Source organism: Protopterus annectens, chromosome 8.part0 (genome assembly GCF_019279795.1).
Source record: "Protopterus annectens isolate FY-2018-M chromosome 8.part0, PAN1.0, whole genome shotgun sequence".
In the NCBI taxonomy this organism is placed as follows: domain Eukaryota; kingdom Metazoa; phylum Chordata; order Ceratodontiformes; family Protopteridae; genus Protopterus; species Protopterus annectens.
This window is the reverse complement of record NC_056741.1, coordinates 1967446053-1967464711: the sequence shown is the minus strand read 5'-3', so window position 1 is coordinate 1967464711 and position 18659 is coordinate 1967446053. Positions and strand designations below refer to the sequence as shown.

Below are 18659 nucleotides of genomic sequence, written 5' to 3'. Positions count from 1 at the left end.
GAATGGCAAATGTGTTCCAAAAGGAATATAGGAACCTCCAAAAAACAAGTAAAGTTCAGCAAGTCAGAATGACTGCTCAAGGGACCTTGTCCCCCATTCTCACCTTGGCAGTCCTCTTTCCCTTCTAGAAAGTCTGAATCTCTACTTTTCTCTTTGGTGACCGACAGTTTCACACCAGTAGGTTCTGAAGCAGATGATTGTAGGAGGAAATTCCTCTTTTCTGGGGGGGCAGGCAATTTTTCATCCATCAGACCAGACTGTTTTATTTCTACCTGTTTTTCATCACATGCTGTCCCAGCAAGTTATATAAAATATTCCTGTTTCCAAGGTTGGGGAAGTTTTTTAGAAAATGTTTGAGGCCAGTTCTGAGTCCTCCTTTCCTAAACTTGTTGGTGATAGTGTCCGAGTTCAGAATGCTGTCACTTCACAACTTATTGACACACCTTCCTCATTCAAGGTTCTTGATAACACTAGATTTACCGAATACACTTATTTTAAAGGAGACATTGTACATTGTTCAACATCGCTCAGTTCTTTTTGTGTATTATACAGTTGGAGGAACGTTTGGAATTATTTTTTTCTCAGTTGTGAAGTACAGTGGATTCTCGAGATGAGTTGTCATCTATTTTTTTGCCAGTAAGACGTGACAATATGCACAGATTGCAGTTGGAGGTTGCAATTTTGAAAGGCGAGCTTAGAGTTGGTTAGCCAATCGGAAAGGAATGTGGTAGGGATGCGGTGCCCAATGACATCATTACATACGTCAGTTGACAGCAGACTACAGAAAGATATTCCGAATGGCCAGGGAGATGGCAAGGAACAAGCTTTGTTAAATGATACACTGGCCTCTAATAGGATTGTTGTCAATTTGGAGACTTTAAACAATGGGGGAAATGAACTGGCACTAAATATTTCCCAATACAACAATTCGGAGGAAGATTATCAACTTTGTGATGCTAAACCTAAGCGTACGGTGCCGAAAAGGACATATTCTGTTGCAGCAAGCCACAATATTAAAGGTACTGTACAAGATAATTCTAATAGGTCTGCTGCTGGACTGGATATATCAAATAACATTAATTGTCGTTTAGGGTTTGAGAAATTTTTGAACATTAAATATATGTTTAAATTCAGTGACACTAATATGCAAGCAGGAGGTACATCTGAAAATGTTGATGTGCATGTTAATGGAATTTTAAGAGATTTAATTTATGATTTGGGTAAAAAAAATTAGAAATTATTAAAGGCTTGCAGTTAGACAATTCGTATTTAAACAGGTGTATTGAATTGAAAATTGTGCCATTAGGGCTACCTTTCTTTAAGGCACCAATGGGAATGGTTATGACTGAAGAACTTGAGAAGAAATGTAATTTACTATTTGATAGCTTTGGATTCAAATTCGTGAAGTTTATAATTAAATGTAATGACCAAAAGTTATGCTGCATGTTAAGTGAAGTAGAGAAATTAAATTTGTTAATATCTACTTTGAGGCGTCTGTTAAGCATTATTAGATGCTGCAATTAATGCTAGTGTCTTGGTGTGTTTAAGTGTCGGTAAAACTATTACTTGATCCTTTTGGCTTAGTGCACATCTGGGAATATTAAGCTATTAGATTTGTAATGTTGAGATGTATTTTAGTGGATTAAACTGATAATACAATGCAGTAGACGCTGCAAACAACGCTAGTGTCCCGGTGTGTTTAATAAATTGTTGGTAACTATAGTATATGATCCGATTACTTTTCCCATTGCCTGCCACTTATTTCTGGCGTAGTGCAAGTCCGTTTGTCTCTATCAATTTTAGAGTTTGTAATGAAGTGTTGTACTATAGTGGTGACAATACTAATATAATAGTGAACCTTTGGGAGCCGTCTTTCAAGCTGTATTAGACTCCAACATTATTGAAACATCTTTTTAAGCAGCATTAGATGCTGCTAACAACGCTAGCGTCCTGGTGTGTCTGATTACTGGTATCTATATTTGCATGATCCTACGTGCTCCCCTATTGCCCGCCACTTATTATTATTTTTATTCTTTTGGCTTAGTGTAGGCCTGTCTGGTCTACTAAGCTGTTCTATGCTGGAACACTAGTGAGCCTTACCGCGGCGTCTGTTGAGCAGCATTTAGACGCTGCACTAAATCTCTAGTATCCTGGCATTGTTCTCTGATTGCTGATATTAATTAAGTTGTTTTGTATGTGGATATTGCTATTACTAAGACCTACATCAACTAAAGGTCTTCTTGTGCTTAATTGAATGTACTAACTGTGTTTTCCTTATCCTTCTCTTGTAAGTACTGCTTTGGATTATTTCTTCCACCTAGAAATAGTTTTTTTTTTTTGCTTTTATTACTGCTATTTGAATATCATAAACAGTCTCTGACTGCTCAAATACATTCTGTTATCCTGTTACCTATCTTTGTTTGCATGTCAAATTGTTATGTGATGTTTAGCTCGGCCTGTAGACCTTCTACTGCACTATTGTTTCCACCTTACATTTATCTCTCCTCTCCACAACTTTACTCCACACTTTAAACTCCCTCCCCCATTTCTGCTCTTATTACTATTTCCTGCTCTCTCCCTTCTCTATTTTCTTCCTTTTTTTTCCCTCTACTCATTTGTCTAACTATTGGTATTTCTCACTCTTCTTTTCAGCCGCTCCCCAAGGTGTTTTTCCCCTTCTTCACTGCCAAACAGAATACCCTTCCCATCAAAGAGAAGACGACGGTGGACAGTCTGCTTGATATATTTTGTTTACTGCAACCTTATTTTCCCTAAAGAGACTCAGTGTATGTAATCTGTTTTACATATATTTTTTGCTAGCATCTGCCTTACTTGAGCATCATTCTACCTGGCACACGTGAACGCAGCCTACCACTGGTCACTGCACAGGCCCCCAACCCCATCCTTGGTTTATAGTCCACCTCTATCTCTATATCCCGAACTTCTAAGTAGAACCTCTTCTCCTCTAAGTACACCTCCCTCCTTTTTCCACTAGGTGGCAGCATCCTCCTAATAATAAGCCCAGCAAAAACCTCCCTCTTACTCTCCACTAACCAACTCTACCTAGAAAGTGTCTCTTGCCCTCACCAAGAATAGCTGTTATTTCTTCTCTCCACACACATATAATTGTTCTAGAAAGTGCCTCTTCCCCTTACCAAGAAAGCTGTATTTTCTTTCTCCACACACTCATTTTTCTTCTTTAAAAATATATATTTTTCCCCAACAAAACTTAAGAAACTAAGATTTCTAGTACAATACAAAGCTAATAATCCATATACCTGCACCCCTGCTGTAGTTCTCCTTCTCCCAGGTCACTGATTGTTTTTGGGCCTTCCTGCTCCGTTCACCCTGCGGGCTCACTCCTCTCCCCTACCTTGCCCCCAATTTACACCCACCCCCCCAGTGCTTCCAGATTTATACATTCACCCAATAGTCCCTCCCTCTTCTCCACCCAATCACATTACACCTCACTATAAGTCTGCCCCTCTTCACTGGCCAATCAGGACCCGCATTCCCCACTCCTACTTTCTACACCACACTCCCTACACACTGTCTCACATTCCCCTTCTCCTTCAATATCATCGGTCTCCCATTACCATGCTCAGCCTTCCATCCAAAGTCCTTCTCTTCTCTTCCTTCATCTTGCTTCTACTATCCCTATACCATTTAACCTCCTGTACAGACTTTCATGTGCTCTCTCCTCCTTTGACTCCTCAGCACCACCCCATATCCCACTTCCACAACATCTCAGCTTCTTTAATCACTTCCCACCCTCTACTTCTCTTCAAAATAAAACTGTTTCCAATCTCTAGCAACAACTACAAACTTAAACCTAACCACTACCAATGTCATCTGTCAAATTATAAATCAAATAAGCGTATCCCCAGTTATGCTCACCTTCATTTAGCTGGCGATATTCACCCCAATCCAGGTCCAAATTTCTCTCCTACAAATCCAGATCCAAATTTCTCTCCTACAAAATAGCCTAGCACCAATAAAATTACTAATAAAAACCTCAAGTTCCTCACAATCAACGCACGAAGCTTAACAAATAAATTAACACTCTTCCATGCCTGGCTTACCCATAACTCCCCAGACATAGCAGCCATCTCTGAAACCTGGCTAAAAACTCAGATCAATGACTCTGAATTCCTACCTCCAGGATATCATTCTCTCCGATCCGACTGCACTAACAGAAGAGGTGGTGGAGTTGCTTTAATCTACTCCAACCTCTTAACAATGACCCCATACCCTAACACCATACCCTCTTTCAATAATGCAGAACTAGTCATTGGCATACTAAAAATAAACAACCACATAAGCATCTGTATTATTTCCCTCTATATTCCTCCTGGTAACAATACAAATACTTTGGAAGACATCCTCTCATGGTCCTCTTCCAACATTAAACTAGAAACCTTTATTTTGGGAGATGTAAACATTGACTGGGGAAAAATCAGTAAACCTAATCCTTCCATTACTATCAACCTATTCAACTTCACTCAACTTACTAACTCCATTACTAGACCTAACAAAACCAACCCCCCTGGCACCATATTTGACTGGATACTTGTATCCCATCCTAATCTGGTGTCAATCCTGACCCTCTAGGAGACCACTTCCCTGCCTTCTACATTCGAGCCACTCCCACCTGCCCTCACTCTCACCACTTTATTCAAACTCGTAGCCTAACTAACTTTAATCAAAATTACTTCTCTAACTCTGTTAAGCTAACTAACTGGAACCCCCTAAAAATACTGCCTCTAGACAAAGCCGTTGACTATTTCAATTCTACATTCTTAACTATCCTTAACTCCCAAGCTCCAATAAGAAGAAAAAGAATCAAAACTAAAACCACCCCTTGGCTCACCAAAGACACAAAAAAGATTATGCACCAAAAGAATAAATCCTGGAAAACCTACCTTAAACACAAACAGCCTGAAATCTTCCTTCAGTTTAAGCAATTAAGAAACCTGGCCAAAAAACTAGTCATTACAGATAAAAAGTCTTGCTACGTCAAACTACAAGAAAGCCATACAAGAAATCCCAAACAATTCTGGAACTCCATTAACTCCCTCCTTAGACCTTGTACAAAAAACAACCCATGTACAAAAAACAACCCATGTCCTGACTCCAGCAAATCTGACCCTGAAATTGCCTCACTTTTCACTTCCTTCTTCACCTCTTCCATCGCCGATCTAACCAAAACTTTCACCAACAACAGCCCCCCCATATCAATCTTCCCTTCCCATTCCACCCCCCCCACTTTCAAACTCAAACCCGTACCCACCGACCTAATAAAGAAACTGCTCCATAAGCCTTGCTCCAATGCCCCTGATAACATCCCATCCTCCTTCCTTAAAGATAGCTTCTGATTCCATTGCTATACCCATCAGCATCCTAATAAACAGGTCTCTACATGAATCCTATGTACCCAAACTCTGGCGTTCTGCTTTCATTCTTCCACTTCACAAAGGTGGCAAGAATTGTAATGTCTCTAATTTCCGTCCCATTGCCATCCTCTCCCCTGTATCCAAAATTGTAGAAAAATGTATCCACCTGCAGCTCTTGCCTTTCCTTACTGAACACCAACTACTCTCTCCTACCCAACACAGCTTCCGCCCAGGACACAGTGCTAACACCACTCTTCTCTCCTTCCTTCATTCTGTGAGCTCTGCCCGTGACTCCAGTAACTTAGTATCAGCTGTTCTACTAGATCTATCCAAAGCCTTTGACACCATCTCCCACTCCCTCCTTCTAAACCATCTCTCTAACTTCAGCCTTAGCCAAAAAGCTCTTTCCTGGTTCACTAGCTACCTTTCAAACAGATCCCAAGCTGTGAAATGGGGCCAAGCAACATCAACCTTCCTTCCTACACCTACCGGAGTACCTCAAGTTTCAATTCTTGGCCCGTTATTATTCAATATCTTTATTAACGACTTCCATAAAGCCATCCCCAACACTACAGTTGTACAATACGCTGATGATTCCACTCTGATCTGCCATGCCCCTAACCAAATGGAGCTCCAAGCTCTAACCCAAACAGCATTTTCAACCACTGAAAATTGGATGTTCCAAAATCACCTCTCCCTTAATGCCAACAAAACTAAGATCCTCCTCTTCACCCCTTCCAAATCCTCATCTCTTGATAAAAATTATTTCCATATTACCAGCCTTACCAACTCCACTATTGAGAGAGTAACCTCCACCAAACTTTTTGGTGTTACAATTGATGACCAGCTGAAATTCAATACTCATATCCAGCTAAACATCAAAAAAACACACATAAAACATGGCTTATTGTACAGAAACAACCTCTTTCTCTCCTTCCACTAGGCTAATCCTTGCCTCTACTTCCCTCCTTCCCTCTCTACTATACGGCGCTCCTCTGCTCACTAATCTACCATCTACTCTTACCTCCAAATTGTAACAATGCTACAAAAAAATATCCAAATTTGCAACCAATGCCAAATCCTCCACTCATCACTCCTCCTCCCTTCACTCTTTAAACTGGCTTGAACTCCCCAATCATCTTACCTTTCTCCAACTCACCACAGCCCATAAATTAGTGTTCCATCCAACTAACTGTCCTGCTCTTTCCAATATTCTTCTACCCTATACACCCCTTAGATCTTCTCACCAAAACATGATCACTGTACAAAAACCCAAGCGCCCAGCTGGCCAACTGCTCTTATCCTTTACCCTAGCTAAAAAATGGAATTCCCTACCCACCTCTCTAAGAACCTGCAACAACCTAGACTACTTCAAAACCCAACTTCATTCCCACCTCTATCTAAGTAGAATATGCAACTGCACTCTTCAGCCTAAACCTTTCAAACTATCCTCCTCCTTCTCTCCTGGCTAATCTCAATACTTAACTAACCTTTTCTAGCCTCTCCAATACTACTAGCTGTATAAGATACTAATACTTTTTGCACTATAGGCAGAAGCTACTAAGCCACCCTAGGCTGACCTCCTTTTCCCCTCACCTCTTCTAAAATACTAATTCCATTAAGCTACTAAACAGTAAATTCTTCTCCTTTACAATACCCCATAATTTTTTTTGTTTTTTTTTCTGCTGAATTTAACTGAAATTGTTGATACTTATGCTATTTTTAGCCTTCTGATATTGGTATTGTGGACTATTTGTAGCTACCTGTTAATTCTATTGTACTTTTTTGTCTGAACTCTTTTGTGTAATAAATACTGTTGTTTTTGTGGAGCTCTTCTCCCCAGGCCTCCACTGAAAATAGGCCCCCAAGCCCAGTGGACCTCCCCGGCAATTAAACTGAAATAAATAAAATAAATAAATAATGATCTGTTATTTTCCCAGTGGGAAAAATTATATACTAAACAGTCTGACACAGTTAATGGAAAATGTGAAAACATTTTTAAAAGGAAATGTAGGAAGATAGAGCGAGACCTGGAACAGTATAAGAGACAAAATGCATATCCCTGGAGGAAAAATGATGAAAAAAGTACAACAAATAACACTAAACATAAATGTACATTAACATCAGATGTACCCTTAGAAAAGGGTAACGATGACTGTGAGCAGTTAATTAATCAAAATTTTCATTGGGAAGGGAAGGAACAGCAACCTACAATGGAGGGGGGGGGTTGGGATTCAGGACAAAAGGACTGGAAATGGAAGAACAAGAGATGGATAAGGAAAGGGGAGTCCGTCGGAGGTGGAACAGGAGATAATCAAAACCAATGGTGTAAAATTCAGTCTGGGCGAATGTAGTATATGCAATTACACCAATATTAAATTAGAAAAAGAGCATTTTGATTTGTTCTCCAAGGGCATGAAATTTGTGCCCAGTATGAAATTTAATATTGTTGATAACTTGATAGAATTTAAATTATATTTAAGAAAATTAAATTTAGCTCTTTATTTTAAGGATGACAAAGGTGTTGCACAGACATTTGAACTTAAAAGGAAAAGTAAATTTGCACCACCCCTACACCCTACCCTCTTATCCTATGAAAAAGCGGTAACTAATGAGTTATATAAATTACAGCAAACAGTAAAAGCAACAAAGGTAAAAAACAACTTAAGTTCTAAGGAAAGGGAGTTTTTAAGGGAAATATGCTCTGATTATATTATACGTATAATGAAACCAGATAAGGGTGGAGGTATAGTATTGTTTGATACATTAGAATGTATTAATAAAATATATTCAGTACTACATGATTCTGCTAACTGAGACAATATTGATTAACAAAGTCAGTATTGCATACAGGCATATTGATTTGTATTTGGATGAATTCCAATTGGACAACAGAATCACCTCAGAATTGTATAATTTTTTTAAAGGTGGCCCATCCAGTGTTAGCCACAATTGTGGGAATCCTTAAAATACACAAGAATGTGTTAGAGCCACCCTTCCACCCAATAATTTCAGGTAACGAATCCAAAACCTTTTCTTTTGGAGTTGTCATTGACAAATGGCTTAAACATATTTATGAGAAGGTCCCACACGTTATTAAAGATTCTTGGGCTTTTTTAAGTCATTTGAAACCTAGTGTTTGGAAGGAAGGGTTAATTTTTTTTAACCATAGATGTGGTTGACCTATTTTCATGTATCCCCAAGGAAGATGGACTTGAAAGATTTTGTCACAGCATAAGAAATTATGCTGGTTACGAATGGGAGAAAGTTAGCCTGATTGTTGAGTTTGTCTATAGTTCTTGACCATAATTTCATCTATTTTGGGGGAACGTTATAGGCAGAATAGGGGAGTAGCAATGGGTGCTGCTTGTGCCACAATATTTGCCAATTTGGCCCTATTAGATTGGGAAGACCAGTTTGTCTTCAGTAGCGTCCAAATAAAAAGTATTAAATGTTATACAAGATTTTTGGATGATAAATGCATTCTGTGGGATGACATATTCGAAGAGGCTAGTAATTTTGTGAACTATCTGAATAATTTCATTACTTGTTTGAAGTTCACTTACAATTGTGATAGACATTTTTCCCCATACTTGGATACATACATTTCAAACACTACTAATGGTTTTAAATCCAGGATATATAGAAGGGATACGTTTAGTAACGCATACCTGGACTTTTCTAGCTGTCATCCTACAAGTCAAAAGAGAAGCATAATAAAAGGGCAGTGTATTAGAGCTGCCCGGATGACATCTAAATATGACGAAATGTTACAGGAAATGGACTATATAGGGTCTCTATTTAGAGGCCTTGATTAAAGGCGTAGCTAGGTATATAAGTCTATATTAGGCACAGGTTTAGTGGAAGTAGGTCTTCCTGCACAAGACCCTAGCAGAGCCTGTATATTAGAATATAATTCACATGTACATTAGTAAGGGACATTATGGTTAAGAATTGGAATAGTCTAAAGTGTGATGGTGAAGTACATAAACTATTTGGGGAGGCTCCTACATTTGTGTACAAAACAGGGAATAACTTAAAGAACAAGTTTGAAAGTAGTGGTTATTTAAAAGGCCATGCTTCTAGAGAAGGGCACACTAAGAAGTGCGAAAAAATGCCATGCAATTTTGGATGAAGAAAGTATTGCACTCAAAGACATTAACAGGAATGTGAGGTAAAGTTCAAGAGAGGTAACTCTAATAACCAACCATGTTATATATTTAGCTAAGTGCACCAAGTGTTCAGGATTCTACATTGGGAAAACTGACAGGTGTGTTAAGAATAGGATATATGATCACCTGTACAATATTAAGAGAAAAGATAAACATAGTGCACTTTATAGGCATTTGGAGAGCAGTACAGAATGTAGTACATTTAAGTTTGGCATATTAGAACAGATTACACCCAATCCAAGAGGTGGAAATATTAAGGCAATACTAGAAGAAAAAGAAGTCAAGTAGCAATTGTTATTAAACGCCACAAATTCCCCAGGATTAAATGACAGTATTTCCATAAAACCAGTTTTAGAAGCAAGGTTGTAGAAGATAGTTTACAGGTCTAGTGTTTAAACAGTTTGCGTATACAAGTCATAGAAGTTTTTATATCATTTTAAAATTTTAAGTCATTACAAATTAATATAGAAATTCATTTTTTAGTTAATATTGTATTTTAACATGATACCATCATTTTATATTTGGGTTGAATATTTATTCCATATATACTATGTATGTTGTAACACAGGTTATTTAATTTTAAACGTCACGGTTAGTAGACAGGATTCTGTCTTTTTAAGAGTTATACTATTTTAATTGCTTTTAGCGTCTCATTGGTGCCTAAGGGATATTTAAATGAATGGAATGTGTAATTATTTATTCTGATGAAGTCCACAGTTTGGGGTGGATGAAAGCTCTAAATCGTATTACTTTTGGTTTAATAAAATGTGTTTCTTCTAATATTCTTGCCCAAGACGCTTATTTTAAAGGAGAGGGACATTGTACAGTGTTCAGCGTTGCTCAGTTTTTTGTGTGTTGTACAGTTGGAGGAACATTTGGAATTATTTTTTTCTTAGATTTAAAAAGTGCTTATCATCGCATCTCTGATTATCCAGATCTCAGGCAAGTTTTGTGTGTGAATTATTTATTTTATATATTTTACAATTTGTTAACTGGGTTGAGTTGGAGTCGTCTTCCTTACTGCTCGAACTGTAAAGTGTACCAAAAGTGTTGACAAAGTGTCTGGCTCCAGTTATACCTCACTGCAGGCTCCAAAGTATCCACATTTTTTTCCATAGTTAGATGTCTTGCTTATCTTTGCAAAGTCTTTTTCAAAGTGTCAGGAATCTCTCACTTGGCTTGGCTGAGAGATCTGAATTCCAAGAGAAAATTCTAAAGTTTTTTTTTTAACTCCTTCACACAGGATTGTGTTACTAGGGTGTCAGCTAGACACCTCAGTTCAGAGAGCTTTTCTTCCGATGTATATCAACATCTGTTTCTAAGCTTTCCTCTCAGATTTTGTTCACTGTGAGGGAATATCTCAGGATTTTAGTCTTATGATGCCTATGATTTTCATAATACCCCAGTCAAGACTCTACATGAGAGAAACACACTGACATCTGAAGTCTCTCTGGTCCCAGCACCAATGCCGTTTGTCTTTTCAAATCCCAGTGCTGGGGTTTGTTAGAAGAGAAATCACTTGATGGAGACATAATATCCCTAAATCTAGGTCTCCCCTTTCCCCGTCTCCCTCCCTCCCTGCTCCAAAGCAGTTGGTCACCCCATGTGCCTTGGATTTTGTTTGGGGAGCAGATTCAGGAGGGATAAAAGAGCAAGGTGTATGTGACATCAGTGACATATGCAAGCAAATTAATATAAAAGAGTCGCTTGATCTGATCAAGGCACTCAACTCTCTGAATTGTCTTGGGTCCCTGGGATATTTACAGGTTGTTAGAGATAATACCATAGTCATGTGGCACATTTCAAGCAAAGTGGAACCAGGTCATACTACCATTGCAGGCTAGCCATGTTAGCTTGGGATATAGTTTCCCAGCACAGTATCACTCTGTGGGCACCCTGCATTCTGGCAGAGCAAAATCGTTTGGCATTTAAGCTGAGTAGGACAAGGGTAAACCCTCACAAATGGAAACTAGATTAGGGGCTCTTACAAGATTTGATCCATTTGAGTGTAGTTCAAGTAAAACTGTTTGCCTCCTCTCTGAACAATCAGCTGCTAAGATTCTGCTTCAGAACTCCATACAAGAAGGCCTTGAAAACAGATGCCTTTTCTTTTCTTTACCTTGTAAAGGAATGTTCCAGTATGCTTTTCCACCCTTTCCACTGATGTCCAGGGTCCTTCTGAAGGAATCTCCTAAGAACACTGTGGTGAATCCCTTCTGGTCCTGGGAACAGTGATTCATCCTTTTTTGGAAATGGACAGGAGCAATTACCACAAGGTTCCTCACAGAATGGTTCTACACGCACAAGATCAAGGTGTTTAATATATCCCACCCTCATTAAACAACTGCTTGCCTGGTTAACAGTCTTAGTTTCCTTTGTGCATCTGTGTACTGAAGACATGTGGCATGTAATAAGAAGGCAAGAAAGCCTGCTACTAAAAAATCCTGTATTAGTAAATGAAAAAGGTTTTCTGTTGGTGTCAACAACATAAGCATCACCCATTCAGGGCTGGTTGTTCTCTGTTTTTACAGTGTTTGTGTGAGTTATTATCCCATGGCCTTTCTTACTACTCCATCGATGTTCATTTATCAGACATTTCAGTATGTCTGCCCATGGATCTTCCTCTTCCAATGTATTCTCATATCAGACATGTTTTTGAAAGGAGTTTTGAATAAAAGGCCACCAAGAAAACCTGTGGCCCCTCACTGGGATTTAAATTTTTTGTTAGAGAAGCTACCACTTACTCCATTAGAACTAGCTAACCTGGCTGAGGTTCTTAATGTGGAACACAGTTTTACTGATTGCACTGACCTCTCCAAGAAGGCTATATGACTTGCAAGCTCTTATGGTGAGCCAATCCTCTCTCATTTTTCACAGAGACAGGGTTTCTTTGAGAACTAATCCTTCCTTATGCCTAAAGTGGTGTCCAAGTTCACGTTAAGCCAAACTATCAATCCCTGTTTTCTTTCTTAAACAAGTAAATGACTGGAGGAGGATACTCCACAACTTGGACAACTATGGTACTATCTTGACAGAACTAAATCTTTCAAATCTTTGGATCAACTGTTCATTTCTTGTGAAGCTAAGAAGGGACAACCTGTGTGAAAATGGATTATTTCCAAATGGTTGTCTAAGGCTATTACCTTTTGTTATAACCACCACAGCCAAAATATTCTTGGCAGGGTCGAAGCCCACTCTACTAGGGCCTTGTTATCTATGGCCTTTTTAGAAAGGCTTAGACACGAAGTATTCTAGAAACAACATTTTCATCCTTTGTACAAACTTTTGCAGAGCACTATAAGGGTGATTCCTTCTCAAGGTTTAGATCAGGCTTTGCAAGGCTCCTTCTCCAGGGTCTTCTGGACTATTCTCCTTCCAAATGTAGTAAGCTAGGATAATATACCTATGTAGGTAAATTACTGCAACAGTGATGAGTATGATGAATATGTTACAGTTGTGCAAGTAAACTTACCGTAACAGTAGATATTCTAACTATCACTGCTGCAGTATCCTCTCCATTAGACCACCCCCTTGTTTTGTGGAAGCTGGCTGGCTATTATATTGTATGAGGATATAATCCATATAGCTAAAGGTATGTGGCAGTGATCATTTAAACAAATACTGCTATGGTAAGTATACTTACACAACAGTACTTTCTTCTTTTGAAACTGGCCAAGGGCAGTAACCATAACTTTCCCTACATACTGGATTTACTCATACAAGATGGGTTGCTTGATACATCTCAACCTGGAAACTCTTAGGTTGACAGCCTGGGTGATAGAATTTTAATACCTTGCACGCACCTATTTTCTGATGTCATGTAGCAGATATTAAGGAACTCTAAAAAAAACTGCTACTAAGAAATCATATATGTATATGTGGAAAAGATTTTGTAGTTGGTATCTTTCCATGAACCAGGACCCTTTTAAGGCTGAGTTGCCTATAATTCGTGATTATTTTTTGTGAGTTACTGTCCTCTGGCTTTTCTTACTGTTCTATGAGGATTCTTGTGTTGGCCATTTTCTCTTGTCTGTCCTTGGATTTCTTCCTGTCCTCAAGTCAAGCACTTTTGAAAGAGGTTTTACATATCCATTCATCTAGAAAAATAGGTGGCTTCTCCTTGGTATCTGAACTTTATGCTTGAGAAGTTGCCTTTTTCCACATGAACCCAGCTCATCAGGCTGATTTGAGGCTCTTAAAATGAGGACTGTATTACTCATTGCTCAGACTTCTGTGAGAAATTTTACAGTGAGTTAACCCTACCTCATTTTTCACAAGGACATGGTTCTTTATGCATAAAAAAAAGGATTTGTTCTCACAGTGGTGTCGGTGTTTACCTTAGGCCAGTCTGTTAATCTCTGTCTTTTTTCCAGAATCCAAGAACAAAGGAGAAAGAATTGTTTATACTCTGGATGTCCACAGGCAACCCAGATACTACCTGAACGGAGCTTAATCCTGTTTGAGCTCCTGGCAGTTGTAGTGTGTACTAGTTGCCCTTAAGCTTTGAAAAGTGTGCCGATTAATCATATCCTTGGCAGAATCTAACCCTAATATCTTAGGCTACTGAAACAGTGGTCTATCAGGGCATACACTGTTAAGGTAAGTTTACTTATACAACTGAAGTTTATGATCCAAATAAACTTGAGTCTGCTAAAGAGTGCTCCCAAGTTATCCCTTCCCTTCCTCCTTTCATCATCCTTGCCTCTTAATTAATCACTACATTTCTATTATGTAACTACATTTGGACACTTTGTTAGTCCATAACATCAGAATAAGGCATTTTGCTGCCTGAAGTTGGAATTTAACTTTATAATTGTTGGATCTTGGGGATTGCAGCTGGGAAGTTGGTATGTGTGTGTATTTATTTAATGCTTTGTCACTTATAGTATGTAGCAAACTGCAGCATGTATATGTATCTTTGGACTAGGGTTAACAGCTAATTATTTCAACCACTCTTCCAGTGTCTCATCGGAACTGAAACTTGCCTAAGATGGATGGTTGGTATAGGGTTGCTTGCTGTTATTTTAATGTTTGCATTTTTATTTATTTTTTTTATTAGAGTATCTCTTTAGCAGATTGCAGTATATAGGCTGCTGCATTTCAAAAACAAAGCAAAAATGGATTGGTTGATTCTGGTATTGTACAAGTATATAGTAACATATATGTGAGTAGTATTGCTCATTGTGGTAGTCTGTAGCAGATTAGCCTCAAGGAGGACCCGAGAGAATGAATTTGCAGTGAATTTGCAAAACTACAAATTATTAAGTTCACTTCAACTTTTTAGAACTTAAAATTGTTATAAATGAAAGTATGCTTTATTATTGATCCTTGTAGATATATAGCAGTATAGAATCTCACCATGTACCTGTATTAAGAAATCTATATTTCCTGCCTGTGTTTTTTTACTAAGGTGTCTTTTTTTCCTCCCGTATTTCAAAGGTAGGTATGTGATTGATGATCTTATTACCCTTATTTTGTAGATGTGGCTGTGTGCGCATGTGTATCCTGGGATGGACTGAATTGCTATCCAAGATTTGATTTTCTGAGATGAGCCTGTTACTACTTTTGATAGCTTCTCGCTCTCTGCAACCAGTAATTGGATAAATTAGGTAACGAGTAAATATTTTGTCTTCTGTGGTCAGCAGCAAATCTGGGCTTATATGGTCACTGTTAGTTGATGCTCCCTTGATAAGTATTAGTGTGATAAAGTGAAACAGCTTTGTAGTAAACTCCTGTGTATGTTTGACATACTCTAGATGCTATATTGGTTTGTGTCCTGGTGGGGTAGAAGATTATAATTTTGCACTACTACACTTCTTAGATTAACAAAATGTGTAAGAATTGTTGCATTAAAATTACAACATGATATCCCATCCCATTTCAGATGGGAAAGTTGGATTAGGTTTAATAGTTGTACAGTTATAAAGTTATATGAAGCAGCAGCGACATTTAATGAAGTAAGCGTTTTAAAGCTTTGGAAACATTTTTCAGTGTTCTGATGTTATTTGTTAATCATTTCACTGATCCAGAAAAATAATACACATGTGTAATCTCTTGGCTGTTTTAAAAATGCCACTCCTGACCTGCAGCAGTTAGGCCTGACAGATGTCAGATTTCATAAGGGTATATTTGATGTTTCCTTCAACTTGATAAAGATGTTAAATTTGGTATATATTTTATATGCTGTGAGGGGTACAAGCTTTACACTGATTTTTGCAATGTGCCAAAGTGATGTGGCCCTCCTCTAGGCAGCTGCAGTGTTAGAAGGGTCTTTATTGGAAAATAGGGAAATAAAGGTCATTGATGTGAAAAGATCAGTAAAAACATTGCTTGATATTTATAAGTGTGCTTATCCTGCTGTCTGTTAGCCTATGGACAAGAAACTGGTTTTACTTAAACAAGACAACCTTATTTTGAAAATTTGATAACAGAAATCAGGACATTTCCCATTCATTTAGGGCTTCAGTTTGGAGAAGCAATTAATACCCTGGTTAAGGAGCTGGATGGAAATGGTAAAAAGGAGTCCTGACTCTTTGGGATATTGAAAATGGCTTCTCAGTCATTGTCAGGTAGGTGTGACAGAAGGTTCCCTTTTTTGACAGAAATTGTCAGTGTCATAGGAGTTTTATTTTCAGGGCCATTTCACAAGAAGTGGGTTATTCAGAAAGGGTGGAGAGCTTTGGTTCCCAGAAGTTCTCTAATGGAACTACCCTCCTGTAGCAAGAAGCCAGCCACCCACCAGTTGTTCATCTCATTTTTGCCCTTGTCTTCTGGATTTGCCTCATTTTTTTCCACTGCCTTCTGGATTTGCCTCTAGTACTAAAGGTATTGTTGACATAGATATTATCCAAGGTAGTCAACAGAAGTACAAACCTGGCACAGTAGTGGTGACATCTCTTTTAATGTCAGTAAATTTAGCTTCATGAGACTTGGCAAAAAGTTCATAACTTATGATTATGAAATTGCCAAATTGTATAACAATGACTGTATCTAGAAACACAAAGGAACAGTGGTAGATGGCAGTTTAAACTTTGGAAACTGTGTCTACCAAAATCAGAAGCCATATTTTGTAGCTCATCTGATTCTAAAGGGTATGTTTTTCACTCCAGGGAGGCCATTGTGCCACACTGCATCTCCTTGATCTGACCAGTTATTGAATACAGTTCTGCATTTTTGTAGTCTTTGAACAAGCCAGCAGAAGTAACCTGAAAGGTAAAATGATTCCTTAATACAAAAGCCATAGAGCTGGAAAACTTGAACTAATCAGAAAGGCTTTTTAACTATTCTAATATTTTTTTCTTGCTGGTTACTTAGATGTGACCACTGTCTGTTCTGTAAGGCAGTGTGTTATTCAATTCAGTTTGAAAGTCTATGCCTGGAAAACATATGTGGTGGAGTAAACACTGAAATGGAGAAGAAAATTGATAATAGAAAACTGAGTGAGAATTGCCTATGGAAATGATACTCGCTTTCAAAACTATGGAAGTATACATTTGTTTACAATCTGAAGAAGTTAGAAGGACTTCCATCAGAAGTAATCTTTGTGTGTATGAGAAGAAAAAACTATCAGCAGTTATTACACTTTTTGAAGGCTACTAGGTAGTATGCTGGAAGAAAGACCTGTAACAAGAGCAGAGTAACCACGTGCCAGAAAGTTGAGGATTCAGTGTTTTTTCTGTCTGCCTTAACCAAGGTTCAGATTCCTGAGGTCCTTGTTTTTCTTTGGCACTAAAAAGAATCTTGAGCTGACCCTGAATCCTCTTTGGTCTGGTTGGATCTCCTGGATGACTTGGTTCAAGAGCTGCTTTGTTATGTCCACTTTTTGCATATCTTTGCTGACTGGGTAGAACATTGGGAATGGATCTTTGACCTTCATTTGCGGTGTACAGAAATCGAATAGAATTGCCTCTGGAAAATGATACTCAGCACCCAAGTGTTGAATGTGATGGCATCCCAAGCTTTGGGGTGGAGAGCCAAGTGCCCACTACTGTCTCCAGAGTGTGGCAGTTGGGCAGCCCTTCAGGAACATTGGATTGGAAGGGCATAACAGTGAAGGGTTCTCCGAAGCCCTGATTTTGTGGACCTACCCTGGATGTTGCATGGTGTTTATTAAAGCTCCCCCTCACCTCTCTGCCAAAGGGGGGGGGGTTCCTGCAAAAAAGGAGAATCTTAGAAAAAACTGTTGAGTTATGAAAAAGAGTCACCCCCCCCCCCGCCCCCGTATTCCTGGATCAGGTTCTTTGTGGATTGGAGAAGCAGATTCCTACAGCAGAAAAAGTCTTTGTCTTGTTCACTGTTGGATGATGCATCTTTTATTTTGAGTACAAAAGAGTGAATCCATCAAAAGGGACATTTAGAAAGGATGCCTTAAAGCAGCCTGCAAAGTTACACAGGTACCTCCAGGGACAGTGGTGCATGGTAATGCCAGTGCCTGCTGCATGAGCCATAATAACTGCAGCTTTTGACATAAACTCATGGATATGTTCAAGTTGAATAGCATTGTAGATAACTTAGCCTTCAGAGACTTTTGAGTGTTGGGGCTGTTGCGGCATCTCCTTGATCAGATCTCTTTGGAGTCTCACCAGGTGAACCAAGTAGCTTAACACATGCAAGGCAAATGTGTCTGAAACATAAGTGTTCTCCTCTAAATGGTCCAACACCTGAAACTCCTTATTTTGGGGGGGTGGACTGTAGAACTGTCCTTGGAGATCTCCTTCATGGTGGCTGCAGCAACCATAGTGGCATCCTCCCTCTGGACCCTTGCCCAAATAGGTCTATCCTTAGAAGCAACTAGTATTTTGTCAGGTTTTCAGGGCTTTGATTCACTATGTTGGGTTCTTTCCAAGCCCTCCAATATACCAAGTCAAGAAGGGCATCTGCAGGGGGAGCTACCCAGGATGTGAATGAGCCTGCACTAAAGGCCTTGAGAAAGATGTACTCCTAAGGGGCAGTGTTTTTGTTGGTCCACCAAACACGCTGCTTCATCAGTTCTAGTAGATCACCAAAGGAGACCTCTTTGCAGGAGGAATTTGGGATTCATCCTCTTCAAGTTCAGAATCATCTGTTATCTGCTCCTCAGGGGATTCCAAATGCT

General features: G+C 38.9%; 1 protein-coding gene across 5 annotated transcripts in view; it reads left to right on the top strand.

Moving 5' to 3' along the window:
* The window catches only part of ZNF821 (zinc finger protein 821), a 748458-nt gene that overhangs the window by 212186 nt on the left and 517613 nt on the right, over nt 1–18659 (top strand). For 2 of the 5 annotated variants that reach the window (XM_044081498.1, XM_044081496.1), the window contains exon 2: nt 15046–15174. The exons of the other annotated variants lie outside the window; for them this stretch is intronic. The gene's annotated coding sequence lies outside the window, so the exon portion shown is untranslated. The remainder of the gene's footprint in view (nt 1–15045; nt 15175–18659) is intronic. 5 annotated transcript variants of the gene reach the window in all.